This window comes from Cricetulus griseus, assembly GCF_003668045.3.
Source record: "Cricetulus griseus strain 17A/GY chromosome 1 unlocalized genomic scaffold, alternate assembly CriGri-PICRH-1.0 chr1_1, whole genome shotgun sequence".
NCBI lineage: Eukaryota > Metazoa > Chordata > Mammalia > Rodentia > Cricetidae > Cricetulus > Cricetulus griseus.
This window is the reverse complement of record NW_023276807.1, coordinates 214952158-214968684: the sequence shown is the minus strand read 5'-3', so window position 1 is coordinate 214968684 and position 16527 is coordinate 214952158. Positions and strand designations below refer to the sequence as shown.

The 16527-nt window shown below is 43.3% G+C and overlaps 1 protein-coding gene and 1 long non-coding RNA gene across 2 annotated transcripts in view; one reads left to right on the top strand and one right to left on the bottom strand.

Annotated features, from left to right (window-relative positions):
- The window catches only part of Atp8a2 (ATPase phospholipid transporting 8A2), a 432334-nt gene that overhangs the window by 95212 nt on the left and 320595 nt on the right, over positions 1 to 16527 (top strand). The window lies entirely within an intron of this gene.
- Positions 113 to 5440, bottom strand: LOC113839177. Its single transcript, XR_003480149.2, has 2 exons — positions 5373 to 5440; positions 113 to 517 (listed from the first exon to the last, which is right to left on the bottom strand). It is a non-coding gene; the product is annotated as an uncharacterized LOC113839177 (long non-coding RNA).

Below are 16527 nucleotides of genomic sequence, written 5' to 3'. Positions count from 1 at the left end.
CCTTTCTTCCCATGCTTGTTTTGGTCATGTTTCATTACAACAATAGAAACCCTAACAACGGCCCTGGCTTAAAGCCCCCCTGAGAAGGCAGCAATGGGGGTTGACTCAAGGGTTACCAGGGGCTTTGTAAAGTTGTTTAATAAGAGAATATTAGTTGAATATGAGATTCCATTTGCCCAGGTTTCTGGCAGGTTATGTTGGTACCCATGGTGCCCTTTACAGGTGGTGTATTTAATGCCAGTTCTGGGAGCAATGCCTGGGATGGTTACACTTTAAAGAGAGAAGAGATAGTGTGGAGTTTCTGTTGGTGAAAACTTGGGAGACGCCTACTCTGTGAAGACCAGTTCTCTGTACTCCTTCAGGGTCTCGTGGGTCAGCAGCTGAGCCCAGGCTCAGTGTAGAGTCCAGTGCATCATTTGCAAGATGCCAGCCTTGCACTGAGTGATTCAGGGTGCTTCTCTGCGAGGCTTGTTCTTGTCTGAGTAAACTTCAGTCACTCTATACCTGAGACAATCACCTTGTAAAGAGAAAAGGTCCATTCAGCTCACTGTTTGGGAGCAATGGTGGTTTGGCCCTTATGATTGGATTTCCCATTTCTTTGGGCTGTGTCAAGGCAGCACATTAGTGGGACTGTGTGGTGGAGTACCATCACTCACCCTAGGGCCAGAAGGTCAGAAGAGACAAAGAATGAAGCCAGAGGCCCATAATCCCCATCAGGGTATGCTTCCAATGACTCAGAGACGTTTCATTAGGTTCTGCCTCTTCGAGGTTCCATCACTTGTCAGTTACACCACATGGGGAACCAAGCCATTAGCACATGGGTCTTTGTGGAGTTTTCAGTGCCTGAACTATGTAAGAAGCCCAGGATCCCAGGTCGTGCCACATCTCTCAAACCCACTTCTTATGTTCTCTAGAGCACCAAGGGAACCTTTCTTGGACACACTGTCCTGATGTTCCCAGCACTTCCTAGTGCATGTGTGTCTATTCTGCTTTTCATGACTGGAAATATGCTGTGTGTGTGCACACATGCACACATGTTCACACTGGGCAGTAAACCATAACCATTTTGATACTGACTGTACAGCTTGATGACAATAAGAACATTCACATTGCTGTGTAACCATCACCACTATCCATTTCCAGAGCACCTTTCTTCATTCTAGACTACAATTCTGTGCCCATTAAACAACAACTTCAAGACTGAGAGGATGGTTTGGTGAGAAAGGGAGCTCGGTGTGCAAGCATGAGGACCCGAGGGCAGTGAATTTTCACCTCTCAAGTTAAAAGCTGCACATGCTCCGCGTGTACCTTCAACCCCAGCTGGGTCTGGGGAGCAGACACAGGAGGATTACTGGGACTTGCTAACCACCAGCCTAGCTTCACATTCAGTGTGAGAGCCTTTCTCAAGAGAATAAAGCAGAGAATAAGAACAGAACACCTGACATCTTCCTCTGGCTTCCATGGGTATATGGACACACATATCTATACACATAGGTTCCCATACATTATAGACATCTACACACACACACACACACACACACACACACACACACACACACACACACGACATTGTCCCATTCTTATCTTGTCTGCAGGTGATAGGAATCACTATTCTACCAGTATATCTAGGAATTTGATTTCTTTACATTATTTGACCACTTCTTGGAGAATTCTAATCTCCAACCAAACTTATTCACTTGGTCTTAGCATACATTGTTCATACCTCACACCAGGAACTTAAATTTAAGAACAGCATGAAATGAAATGATTGGAAGAGCCACATATCTTCAATAGAGCTAGTGTTTTGAAACATGAAAATGCTTCCTGCCTCTCTGCTTCTCCTCTCTCCTCTCCTCTCCTTGCCTTTCCTTGAGAGAATCTCACTATGTAGTCAAGACAGGATAGGAGGGGTCTGGAGAGGGGTCTCAATGGTTAAGAGCACTAGCTTCTCTTCCAGAGGACCCAGGTTCAATTCCTAAAACCCACAATGAGGCTCACAACTGTGTGTAACTCTAGGCCCCAAGGGATGGGTCCAACACACTTTCATGGCCTCCAGGGGTGCTGCATGTGTGTGATGTACAGACATCCATTCAGGCAGGCTCATACACACCAAATAAACATATATAAATCTTTAAAAACAGAGGGCTGGCTAGGGACTTGCTACTTAACTAAGGTTGGCTTGGCACCCATGATCTTCATTGCCTCGGCCTCCTGAGTGCTGGGCTTTCACGGCCATATCTCTGCTGACCATCAAAATCATTGCTAACCAGGTGCGGTAAATAATTACTGGAAACTGACTAGGTTTCAGGAAGAACTATCAATTGTAAGTAATCTGGATTTCAGTAGCTTCATGTGGCTGCAGGCTCCCCGAGTAAGAGGCACAGTACAGGTAATTCAGAATCCTTCAGTGAGGGGATCCAGCCAGGTGCCAAATGCACTCATCTAGTTTGTAAAGTTTTATTGGGAAACAGCTGTGCATACTTGTCCGTGTCCTGTCAGGGACAGTTACAATGCTGCCAGGGCAGAGGCCAGTGGGTGGCAATGCAGGCCACAAGCAGCAAATGCTGTAAGTCACCATCCCATTCTTTTCAGAGTTCACTGGCCTGGCCCTGCCTAGCAAGTAGAAAGGCCCTCAATTGCAGGCACATGGCCCAATTATCCCTCTAGTCTAAAGCAGCGATTTTAAGAGTTCAAATGAATTCTTGGGAAAATTGGATCTGTGCTAATTTGGGGAAATGTAAAGCTATGGCTATAAGGAAATGTAGGGAACCCCTTCTACTGAAGGAAGTCAGAAATTATATAGGAAAAATGTGGGTGGGACATGTGAAATCATATTTGAAGAGTAGAAAGTGAAAGCGGATGTGCAGCTGTAGAGATGTGCATCTATAGAAATGTGCAGCTGTGGAGATGTGCAGCTGTGGAGATGTGCAGCTGTAGAGATGTGCAGCTGTGGAGATGTGCATCTATAGAAATGTGCAGCTGTAGAGATGTGCAGCTGTAGAGATGTGCAGCTGTAGAGATGTGCAGCTGTAGAGATGTGCAGCTGTGGAGATGTGCAGCTGTGGAGATGTGCAGCTGTAGAGATGCAGCTGTGGAGATGTGCAGCTGTGGAGATGTGCAGCTGTGGAGATGTGCATCTATAGAAATGTGCAGCTGTAGAGACGTGCAGCTGTAGAAATGTGCATCTATAGAAATGTGCAGCTGCAGAGAGAGATGTGCAGCTGTAGAGAGAGATGCGCAGCTGTAGAGATGTGCAGCTATAGAGATGTGCAGCTGTGGAGATGTGCAGCTGTGGAGATGTGCAGCTGTAGAGATGTGCAGCTGTGGAGATGTGCAGCTGTAGAGATGTGCAGCTGTGGAGATGTGCAGCTGTAGAGATGTGCAGCTGTAGAGATGTGCAGCTGTGGAGATGTGCAGCTGTGGAGATGTGCAGCTGTGGAGATGTGCAGCTGTAGAGATGTGCAGCTGTAGAGATGTGCAGCTGTGGAGATGTGCAGCTGTAGAGATGCAGCTGTGGTGATGTGCAGCTGTGGAGATGTGCAGCTGTGGAGATGTGCAGCTGTGGAGATGTGCACCTGTAGAGATGCGCAACTGTAGAGAGAGAGAGAGATGTGGGGCCACACTCAGTGTTTCCTGCAAGGAGAACACCACAAGCCCTGGGATGCTTATAGTACCATTTTTATAGATCACCCAAAGAACAGAGCATTCCAAATCTACATGGTTACCCATGGAACAGGGAAAACCTCACCACCTTCTGAGATGCTTTGATGCTGTTATAACCTTCAGATCCAAACCCACAGAGGCAGGGTAACAAAGAAAAATTACCAACTAGTCTCAGCAATGAAGAAGGAAAATCTTTACTATAGGACTGGCAAACCAAAGCATTCAGTAAAAGAAGATATATTATGCTTACATAAGCATGTATTTTCTGTATTTTCCTTAGGAAAATTGTTAAAGTTACCAACAGAGAAAAGAGAAAAATAGAATCATTTCACTTGATGTAGGAAAAAACAGCAGTCATGGCTAACCACCAGGAAGAGACTCTGAATCCTAGCAGAGGTGTAAACCCTATTCAGCTAATGTAGTTCACTGTTGAGACCTAATCACCCATCACCCATCAAAGCTCATGGTAAAGTGATCATACAGTTTTGAAGGAAGGCAACCATGACCTAGGCATGTCCCTGTGATGTTCCTTTTAACAATATACTGCAGGTACCCGATTCATTATGATGGGGGGTTGTAAGGTGTATAATAGAAAGAAGTCACCTATAATTAATAGTATGATTATCTATGTGGAAGTTATAGAATGTCATGATTGTCTATGTAGAAGTTATAAGAGAAGCAAAAAGATGAATCATAATTAGGCTCAAAAACTGATTGAGCTACAGGGTGGATTTTTCTGAAAGAAATAAGCATTAGGGACAATTGAGGCTTCTTTGTGCCCTTCCTTTGTCTAGCATTTTGAGGAAATCTCTCAATCCTATTTATAATTTTCCATAATGTCTCTAAGTTTCTCTAATTTTATTTCAATAAAATAATATTTGAGATATCTTTGTGCAGTTTGTGTGTCTGGTTCATGTTTTGTCATTTTTTCAGGCAGCCAGATTAGATCTAGATAGTGTTTGTTTTTTTTTTTTTTTTAAATTTTGGTGGTAGACATTTTGGAAGATTTTCACTCTTCATGTCTTCTCAAGTGCTGTAGAGGCAGGTATCCAGTTCATGTCTAAGGACCAGGAGCCACTCAACTGTCTTTAATTCATCTATACATGCTCAATTTCTATCCAAAGTTTTCTGGCACTCTCAGCTTGTCCAGGAATTTCCTTTGTCCAGTGTCCTCAGTGACAACCCTTAAACCTGGGAAATCTATGGGGCCTCTTGTAGTAGGTCAGTACTTATCCATAGCATAGGAATGGGCTTTGGGAGCCCATTTCACATAGAGGGATACTCCCTCAGCCTAGACACACGGAGTGGGAGGGCTAGACTCTATCGCAAAGGATATGACAGACTCTGAAGGCCCCCCATGAAATGCCTCACCCTCCCTGGGGAGCAGAAATAGTCTGGGATAGGTAGAGTTTTAGTGGGGGGCAGGGTAGGAGGGGAGGGAGAGGGAACTGGGATTGACATGTAAAACAATCTTGTTTCTGATTTAAATAAAAAATGGAGAAAAAGTGTTACGATAAATCTTTCTGACAAAAGCCGCCAAGCCCCACCGCCACGTGTGCGCTTTACACCAGCCGCCCGCTCGAGTTAGGGCCCCAAATAATGCACAGAGAGACTTGTATTAGGTACAATACTACTTGGCCAATGATTAGGATTCTCATCTGTTAGCTCAGACTTAATTATCATAAATCTATATATTTTATAAGACTTACCTTTATAGAGGATGCCTTTTGCTGGCACCCTCTCTTGCAGGTGGCTCACATCCTGCTGCTGGAGGAGGTGAAGGGGAAGAAGGGGACACTTCCTGTTTCCTTTGTTTAAATATGAGTCTCCTTGCTATGTCACTTCTGGCCTGGATCACCACTTCTCTACTACATTTCCCAGAATCCTCTTTGACTTCTAGTCCTGTCTAATTTGCTGCCATTGGCCAAACAGTATTTTACCCAACAATCAATAAGATAAACATACACAGAAGTACTTTCCCCATCAAGAAAGAATTATATTACTGATAAGCAAAACCAAAAACAAATAAACAAAAAAACCTTAGTACATCAGGGATGTATGCTAGGATTCTCTGCCACATGCCCACATCATCTAATGACAGTGAGTGGCACTGCTTCCTGGCTGTGGAGAGGAAGTTCCTGGTGGGTCACTTCCCTCTGATTCAGGACAAGTCCCCTGGGCTGTGTAAGGAAGTACACTGTTAGCCCTTGAGGCATCATCTCTCAGTATCACGGACTCAGTGTGTCCTGGTGCCGTTTTGTTGGCTTGCTGTGTGCTGTATGTGGCTATGGTAACTTGTAGAGCATTTCTTTCTTTCCCAGTTGATGAATCTGGATTCTTTCCTTGTTTTTGTTCTTTCATAACCAGCTGAGGAAGCTGAAATTTGGAGAGCAGTATTTGCTGGAGCTCTGCTTGTTTGGGTTCTCCATGTCCCTCACCATCTCCTGCTTGGGGCATCTAGAGAAATGACAGCAGTCCTAAGGTGTTTTGCCTGTGAAACATTCACTTTTTATGCCTCAGTCATGAGCACCAGGAATCCCCATTTAAAAAACAAAATTAGCCAAATCCAATAGGCTGAGTTGGGTCATAAGCCACAAATCACGGTGTCTGACCTGTGGGCATGTGGCTCCCATTGAACTTAGTAATAGCCCTTGACTCCTCCAGCAGCTGCTGCCCAGCCTCCAGCCGGGATCAGGCTACAGGGTGGTGCAGGTGGATTTTAAGCAAACATGTAGAGATTAAATAGCTAATTGGAAATGATTTTGCAGAATAAAGCTGAAGTCTGGTGTACCATGAAAAGGAAATTATTGCAGACATACAAATAGCTTACTGTTCATTTTAATTAGAGTTTGAGTAGAAGATGAGACTCAATTGATCAGTCTCCACCAGATTCAAGCAAGACTGAAAACCCTGGGCATTTGTATGGAAATAGCAGAGGCTGCTGTCAAACTGCATGTAGAAAAGGTTTTTATTTCTTCTGTTTTAATTGTTTTGACTCTGGTAATATAGTTATTATCTAGTGGCCATGAGCAATTTTTAAAAAATTGTAGTCTAATAGATTGTGTCTTTTCCTTATTCACAAGCCATTTACAAAAGTGAACATTGTGTTTTAATTCCTGGAGTTGATTTTTAAAACATTTTTACACTTATTTTATTACTTTATGTTTGGTACTTTAGTACCCTCCTTTGAGAAATGGCAGGGTTACTTCATTAATAGGGAGCAATCAGGACAGTTGACAGAATAAAAGTGAAAACTCAATGGACTGTCATAGCTTTTCAGGAGCGGAGACAACACCAGATACTATCCTGACCTTTGCTGACCTTTCATGACCCTTCCTCCTTTAGGTGTTCCTGACTTGGCTTTCTGTAGTGATTGCATTTATGGCTTACTATAACTGATTAGTTTCTTTCCAGAGTTCCACCTTGTGACTTACTGAAATAGTCAAGGTTTAATTTCTTCCCTTTGGTTTTTCTTTCTTATTGCTGTGTTGGAAAAGTTAGAGCAGTTCTGGGAAACTGGTGTAGGAAGCAGCCCCTCTCCTACTTTCCCTCTGAGTGTCTCCTCTTTCATCTTAATACAGATACTGGGCAGTGCCCTCAGGGGTGGGACTAGGAAGATTATTGCCACTGCCTTAGGCCTCTATGGGGTCACTTGCTGCCTGGCTTAGTTAGGGTCTCAGTGTCTTCCTTGCTGGAAGGGCTAGGGAGGGAAGCAACTTCATCCTAGGGACCTTTGTACCAATTATCTGTGCACAAGAAGGTCCCTTGAAATTCCTCAGAGCTGCTCAGTTAACACCTAGGAAATATGCTATCAGTGTAACTCGCTCTGTGAATTAATGTGCAGGAAATCTATAGAGCGGGTTAGACTCTCGTTCCCAGTCTTCTGGGCTAAGGATTGGTGGGAACATGGGCGGAGAAGCTAACCTGGAAATCTGTCCATTTGCTGAATCTAGTTTCCTAGTTTTTGGATTTGACCCAACCCTTTTGTAACTTGCTTGCTGATGTCCTGCCTTGTTAAGAGTCAAACACACACGTTATAACCTATGTTCTCTCCTACCAGGGGCTTATGGACAGAGAATGTCATTTCTTGTAGATGTCAGGCTGAAGGCTCGTTCCTTCACTAATGCTGATAGTTAACAAACCCAGTCCTGATACATTAATCACTTAAAAGGCTGGAAAAAATAGTAGCATTGCAGATGAAGCACAGATTCCCTTCAAAGGCTTGGAGATTTGTTTTGTTGTCAAAACTGGAAACTTGTAGAAAACAACAGTTTACTGACTAAAGCTTCCCCTTCGGCTTTGATGGCTTTAAGATCCACAGTGAGCCATGGTGGCACACATCTTTAATCCCAGCACTCTGGAAGCAGAGGCAGGTGGGTCTCTGTGAGTTCAAAGCCAGCCTGGTCTACAGAGAGAGTTCTAGGACTAGCTCCAAAGCTATTGAGAAACCCTGTCTTGAAAAAAACAAACAAACAAAAAAGCAAAGCAAAACAACAACAAAAAAGATACACAGTGAGGTGCTGGGGAGATGAATCAGAGTGTAAGGTGAGCATTCAATCAACATCCACTTGGAAACCAGGTGTAGTGACTTTCGTGCATGATCCCAGAGCTGGGGCCACAAAGAGCCCGGCCCTAGGGCTCACTGGCCAGCCAGTTTAGCATACTTGGTGAGCGCCAGGCCAATGAGAGGCCCTGTCTCAAAAAAAGAAGCTGTACAGTTTCTGAGGAACAATACCTGACCTTGACCTGTGGTCTCCACATGCACATACACACGAGCATACAAGCACATGCCATATGCACAAGCACACACGTACAAACATATACATGCACATGTGCGTGCACACAATGGGTTTGCACACGACAAATGCAGTATTTGCAGTTGCAATGCTCTCAGGGCTACAATGCCTTAATTTTAACTGATATTTCATGCTAACGAGCCTTTCCATCCTCCAAATCTGGCTACCCTCTCCTCTCATTGACTACATCCAATAGGAAAAAGATGAAATATTAAAGGCAGCCATTAAAATAAGTGGAGTAAATAATTGAAAGAATTATTTGTCTGTTGACAATTAAAAATGCAACTTAGGGCTGAGGAATGTAGCAGGTCACATGAGACCCCACCTCTAAAAACTAAGATAGAGAGCAATAGAGGAGGAAGTCTTACATTAATCTCTGGTGTACACATGCATAGGTGAGCATACACTTGTCTACTCACACATGTGCATGCAGGTTTGCAGGTACACACACACACACACACACACACACACACACACACACACCCTCCCTCATAGTTCAAGTATGATAATAGCCAGGTATTTGAGTCACTACTCACCTACAATATAATGAGGTCAGATTGATACTGTTTCTTGATGGGAGAGAAGTTGTATTCTATCTTTGAAATATACATACAGAAACAGATTACATATGTTTGTAATTTGCTTGTGGGTTTTGCTTCATTTGCTTGTGGGTTTTGAGCTGGGAATTGAACCCAGGGCCTCATACACACTAATACTTAACCATTGAGCTTCCTCCCAAAAGCCTTGTGTTTCAAATACTTTGTGCCAAGCGAGTATTTCGGACACTTTCTGAATTGAATCCCCAAGAAGATGTTATGTCCTGATAGAAGACTGCCTTGCTCTTCCTTGGCTATTACCAGTGGTCATGCTTCTGTGGGAGAAGCGGTACAGGGCTTGCTTTCTCTTAGTGCTGTGTTCAGGTTATGGTTTTGGCTTTGGAAGACACTTTGGTAGAGGGGCTAGAATTCCTTAGTCACTTACTCATTGCTTGTAGGTTACAAAGACTGAAGAGGTAAAGTAGAGGAAATGAGAATATGGAATCTCCCTCCACATGACTGTTATAACCTCCAGTGACTATACCTGTGAGCAAACAATTTCTCATATTGTGTCTCTGTGTAACTTATATTTTCCTAAGTTGTCAGGTGACCCAGGTAATCTTTTTAAAAAATTTTTGACCCAAATAATCTTAATAAGATAATTTCATGTTTTACAAAGCACCAATATGATGGAGTTGAGTATAGTGTTGGAACAGTGTACTTCCCAACACAAATTACAGTATTTCAAAAAATTCCCTGCTCTAGAAGCAACGGAAGCATACACATGACTATGTGTTTATCAGTGAGTGATTTGCTGTTATTAGTTGGATAAGCACAAGCTGTGTGAACTGTACTTGCCCAGGGGTGGTCTTGTCTCTGAGCTACTTTGCAGAAAAATAGTCAATTTACTCAAATAAAGTGATTGGTGCAATTTTCCTGATGACTAGCCCTCTCTGGTTTTTTCACTTCTATTTCAGCTCCTGTATGTTTAACCAAGGATATTATTTAAAAAATTAATGCCTTCCATCTGCAGGAGTGTGTTGCCTTTGTTAAATTGAGTTATCTGAGATCTATAAGGTCTTTTGCCTGTAAATTTTCTCAAAAGATACTAAACATTTGTGTTTTTCTTCCCTGGTATATGGAAATCGTAACCACATTGGCTATACAGTCAGTTTTGTGCAGTTGTGTTTTGGAGCAAAGAGGTTGATGAAGTCAATTGTGGCCAATCCTAACTGTGGTAGAAGGAAAACAAGCTCCTCCCTGGACCAGCAGTTGACTATTCTTACCTCAGCAAGTAGAAGACTGAGCCTTGCAGGGGGCAGGGGAAGTAGGATCCAGAGGCCTGAGAAGTGCTAGTTAATGAGAGCAAAGGTTCCTATCTTTGTCTGCTCCCTTTCTAGAAAAGAGCAAATACTGTTTTTGAAATTATCAAACATTTATAAAAGGGCAAAGAAAAGTAATACTACAAATGTGCCTTGAGATACACGGCCCAGTGCTTCTGAACACCGGAGGTAATTGTCTTAAATTATGAGTGCTACCATAGCGCTTGCACTCTAGCTGCTAATTAACCCTTCGGGTTTTAAAATACACAGCCCTCGGCAATTCAAAGCTTATTAAATTATGCCTTCTTGTGGGAATCAACATGGTGTGTTAGAACAGTGAACGGGGAAGATTTTTAGGGAAGCCAGAGAGATGGGGTCTCCTTACAGCCTTTGCCCTTCACAAACTGTGCGTTGTTAACATTTCAGTCCATAGGATGTTTTAAAAAGTGGAGGTCTCTTGAATCATTTACCTGTTATTCTGAGTTCTGTGTTGATCTTCTAAATGACTAGAAATTAAATAAAATTACTTATGAACCAAAAGGTCTTGGTATGTAGCCAGTTGTTTTAATGTAACCCTTGCAGTAGCATGCTTGCATTCACACATGGGGCTGCTAGGCTTGAGTAACTTCTCAAGGGCCACACAGCCAGAGACCCAACCTCCTGGCTCCAAAATTAGTTATTTTATATTCTCCTTCTCATTTTTTCTGGTGTCCCCAATATTTTACAGTGAATGGAACTAAGGTGAATTTTTAGCACTGTTTCAAGTTGAAGGAGTGAAGCCTGAATGCTGATGGGAGAAGTTATTTATTGTGTTTTCTGGTTGCTAAGCAGAATTGTGGGTAACTGCAAATAAACAGAAAGGACATTGAAGGACAGTTAAATGGAACTGCCACTCTAGCTGGCAGCAGATGAATGAACATGATAGCACAAGTGTCTTGAAGGGTCGTTAAGATGATGCTGGGTTTCTTCTAGTTCCATCCATTTGCCTGCGAATTTCAAGATTCCATTGCTTTTTTTTCTGCTGAGTAGTACTCCATTGTGTAAATGTACCACATTTTCTCTATCCATTCTTCAGTTGAGGGGCATCTAGGTTGCTTCCAGGTTCTGGCTATTACAAATAATGCTGCTATGAACATGGTTGAGCATATGTCCTTGTTGTATGGATGGGCGGAATTGCTGGATCTTGAGGTAAACTGATTCCCATTTTTCTGAGTAACCACCATACTGATTTCCAAAGTGGTCTTACAAGTTTGCACTCCCTTCAACAATGGAGGAGTGTTCCTTTTCCTCCACATCCTCTCGAGCATAGATTGTCATTGGTGTTTTTGATTTTAGCCATTCTGGACGGTGTAAGATGGTATCTCAGAGTTGTTTTGAATTGCATTTCTCTGATGACCAAGGATTTTGAGCACTTTCTAAGTGTCTTTCAGCCATTATGGATTCCTCTATTGAGAATTCTCTATTTAGTTCTGCACCCCACTTTTTAATTTCATTGTTTGGTGTTTTAGTGGCTAGCTTCTTGAGTTCATTGTATATTTTGGAGATCAGCCCTCTGTCAGATGTAGGCTTGCTGAAGATCTCTTCCCATTCTGTGGGTGGTCGTTTTGTCTTACTGACTGCGTCCTTTGCCTTACAGAAGCTTCTCAGTTTCAGGAGGTCCCATTTATTAATTGCAGATCTCAATGTCTGTGCTACTGGTGTAATATTCAGGAAGAGTGGTCTCCTGTGCCAATTCATTCAAGGGTATCTCCCACTTTCTCTTCTAGAAGATTCAGTGTGGCTGGATTTATGTTGAGATCTTTGATCCATTTGCACTTAAGTTTTGTGCATGGTGACAAATATGGATCTAACTGCAGTCTTCTGCATGTCTGAATCCAGTTGTGCCAGCACCATTTGTTGGAGATACTATCTTTATTCCATTGTATATCTTTAGCTTTTTTGTCAAAAGTCAGGTGTTCGTAGGTACGTGGGTTAATATCAGGGTTTTCAATTTGATTCCATTTGTCAGCTGTTTTCAGAACTATGGCTCTATAATAGAGCTTGAAGTCAGGGATGGTGATGCCTCCAGAAGATCCTTTATTGTACAGAGTTGTTTTGGCTATCCTGGGTTTTTTTGTTTTTCCATATAAAGTTGAGTATTATTCTTTCAAGTTCTGTGAAGAACTGTATTGGGATTTTGATGGGGGTCGTGTTGAATCTGTAGATTATTTTTAGCAAGATTGCCATTTTTACTATGTTGATTCTACCTATCCAAGACCATGGGTGATCTTTCCATTTTCTGGTATCTTCTTTAATTTCTTTCTTTAAAGACTCAAAGTTCTTACTGTATAGGTATTTCACTTTTATGTTGCTTGTGGATATTGTGAAGGGTGATGTTTCTCTGATTTCTTTCTCATTGCATTTATCATCTGTATATAGGAGGGCTACTGATTTTTTTTAGTTAATTTTGTATCCTGCTACTTTGCTGAAGGTGTTTATCAGCTGTAGGAGTTCCCTGGTAGAGTTTTGAGATCACTTATCCTGAGTGAGGTAACCCAATCACAAAAAGACAAACATGGTATGTACTCACTCATATATGAATTTTAGACATAGAGCAAAGGAGTACCAGCCTATAATCTTCTTCACCAAAGAAACTAGGAAACAAGAAGGACTCTAAGGGAAAAATGCATGGACCTCAGGAATGGGAAGGGGCAAGAACTCCTGAGCTAATTGGGAGCATGAGAGTAGGGGAGAGGGAGTGGCCAGAATGAGAGGAGGAGAAGAGGAGAGAAGGAAATGGAGGAGCAGAAATATTGAGTTAGGGGAAGAATAGAGGAGAGCAGGATGAGAGTTACCATATTAGAGGGAGCCATTATGGGTCTGAGGAGAGATCTGGCACTAGGGAGATTTCCAGAGACCTACAAGGATGACATGAACTGACAATCTAGGCAATGGTGAGAGGATAACCTAAATGTCCTTCCCCTATAATGAGACTGATGACTACTCTTTATGCCATCCTAGAGCCCTCATCCAGTGGCTGATGGAAGCAGAGGCAGACACCCACAGATAGACACTGAACTGAACTCTGGAACTCAGTTGCAGAGAGGGAGGAATGAAGGTCAAAGGGGTCGGTACCAGGCTAGTTAAACCCACAGAAACAGCTGGCCTGTACAAGGGGGAGCACATGGACCCCAGACTGCTGTCTGGGAGGCCAGTACAGGACTGAACCAGACCCCTGAACATGGATGTCAATTAGGAGGCCTCTGCACTCTAGGGGGCCCCTGGTAAGTGGATTAGTATTTTTCCCTGGTGTAAGAATGGACTTTGAGAGCCCATCCCAGGTGAAGGGATGCACTCTTGGCCTGGACACATGGGGGAGGGCCTAGACCTGGCCCAGTATGTTGTGGTGGACTTTGGGGAGCCCCCATCAAGGGCCCTACCCTGCCTGGGGAGTGGAGGGTGAAAAGGGTGGGGGCAGGTGGGGGAGGGGGAGAGGGAATGGGAAGGGAGGGAGAGGGAGAAGGGATTGGCATGTGAAGCAAGCTTGTTCCTAATTTGAATTAATAAAAGCAATTTTTAAAAAGCCATAAAAAAAGATGCTGGGTTAAGGAATGCTTGGGGTTGGATAAGAAAGGGGGGTGGAGTTGATTCTTCGGATGCATAAACTTGTTTTATAGAGTGCCTCTCACTTGTCCAGAATTCACTAGTTTAAAAATCCTTTCTTGCCTATCTTTGCCTCTCCAGCATTGGAATTACATGCGCATGCTACCTGACATTTTATATATGTGGTTTCTGGGGGATCAAGCTCAGATCTTCTGGCTTGCAAGACAAGCACTCCATCAACTGATTGCCCTGGTTCCACAGAGATCTCCTTAGACAAGGCAGTTAAGAGAACCCTTGGTGAGCTCCTGTATTAGCCAGTGCATTATCTTCTCACTTGGACCAAAAATCTAACATAAGATAAGGGAAGAGATTTATTTTGACTCATGGTTTTTGAGAGTTCAGTCCATAGCTGCTTGGCCCTGTCTCTGAACCAGAACATCATGGCAGTGGGAGCTGATGCTGTTCCTCATTGAAGACAGGAAGCCAAGAAAGTGAAAACAGGAAATTGCTAGTGCAAGACAGTCCTATAGGGCACCGCCCCCACGCCTCCTTCCTCTAACTGGATCTTGCCTCCTGCTTTTCATTGTGAGCTGATAATGTCATTATGTTGTGAATCGATGAGGGAATTAAAACATTCACTGTCAGATAATCGTCTATAGAAATGCCATCACCACCACCCCAGGTATATACATCCCTAATCTCCCAGGCAGTCCAGTCAAGTTGACAATCTAGGTCAGTAGTTCTCTACTTATGGGTTGTGACCCCTATGGGGGGGGGAAATGACCTTTTCATAGGATTCACCCAGGACCATCAGAAAATACAGATATTTACGTTGTGACTCATAACAGTAGCAAAATTAGTTATGAAGTAGCAATTAAAATTATTTTACAGTTGAGGGTCACCACAACATGATGAACTATATATTAAAGGGTCGCAGCATTAGGAAGGTTGAGAACTACTGTTCTACATTGACCATCACATCCCTTTGCAAACCCATTACAGGGGCACAAGAAATCCTCTACCTAAAAATTCAGCAAGGGAAGTGCTTGCTAGTCACAGAACTGCTTTGTTCCTTATCTTTGACTCCAGCCCTGGAATATAAGAAGCAAATGTCTGTTGCTTATGCTGCATGGTCAGCACACTTAATTATGAAAACCCAAGCCAACAAAGGAAGGCATGTTGGCATTGATTAAGAGGGTGTAGTCAGCTTTCTGTCACCATGAAAACAAAACCTCTGAGCTAAGCAATTTATGAGGGAGGACATTCATTTTGGCTCACGGATTTACTTCAGCATCATTTGGCCTGCTTGCCTTGGCCCTGTGACGAGGCAGTACTCCACTGTGACAAGTATGCAGGTCCAGGCAGAGCTGTTCACACTGTGCCAGCCAGGAAGCAAAGAGGGACAGAAAGGGATCCAGTCTTGACAGCTCTTTCTAGGTCTCTGATGACACCACCACCACCTTCCAGTAGTTGTTGAGCCTTTGACACTGGACCCTTTGGGGGACATTTTAAGAGCCAAATCATAGCAGATGAAGAAGTCTGCTGTTTCACAGTATAGCTGAATGTCTTGTCTGTGGTGAGCCATGCTAAGGTACCCTCTGCCCTGTTGGAATCAGACCTGACAGCATATGGAAATGTCAGGTGCCAGGTGCAAGGGTATTAACAGTGGAAGCTGTTGGGGCCAGAGGACACTGTCTAAGGAGCTGTGTTGCCCATGAGAAGGCTGCTTAGGAAGCCTGGGCTCTGGAGGATGCTTCATTCTGTGACTAAAAATTTTATGGTATTAACTGCACAACTGTGTCTGTGACACTCTTGTGTGCTCCATTTTTGCTGACTTAAAAACATGTGCTGTCTGCCATTGACTTCGGGCCTCACATTTTTTTCTGATTCGAGTTTTTGCCTTAATGTATTAAGTTTCTGCAAACAAGTTACAGTTGAGGCCACTGGTGCAGGAGCTATTCATTTTCCTTATGATGATGTCACATGGCTTCACCTGAGCCCTTTGGATTAAGTAGGGCTGTTGAATTTCAGTCTTGAGCTGTCTCTCTGAGATCCCAGGCACTCCTCTGAGTCTCTTCTGTAGCCCTCGCGTGCAGATGCACCGCTCCCGGCCTGTGTGCACTCTATTCTCTTTTCCTCACTGTCCCTCCCTGCTTCCCTCCACAGCAATGCCTATGGCTAGGGCTACAGAGAGAGACCACCCACACTGGGAGATGAAACAGCAGAAAGTTACCTTATTATTATATCCAATATCAGGTGTATTTGTTAGGGGTCTCTAGAGGAACAGGATGAAGGAATATCTATATATCTATCTAAGGAATTTATTAGAATGGTTTGTGGTCTAGCTAGCTCAACAATGGCTGTCTACCATCAAAGTCCTAAGAATCCAGTAGTTGTTCATTTCATGAGGCTGGATGTCTCGGTTATCTTCTGTGTACACCAGAATTCAGGAGAAAAATAGGCTCTAATGCCAGTGAAGGAATGGACTTGCCAGCAAGGGGGAGAGCAAACATTTATACAGGCTGCCAGCTGAAGGTGTGGCCCAGATTAAAGGTCAATCTTTCCACTTCAAAGGTCTGGATTAGAGGTGTCTTCAAGCTTCACATGATTTAATTAAGAAAAAGCCCC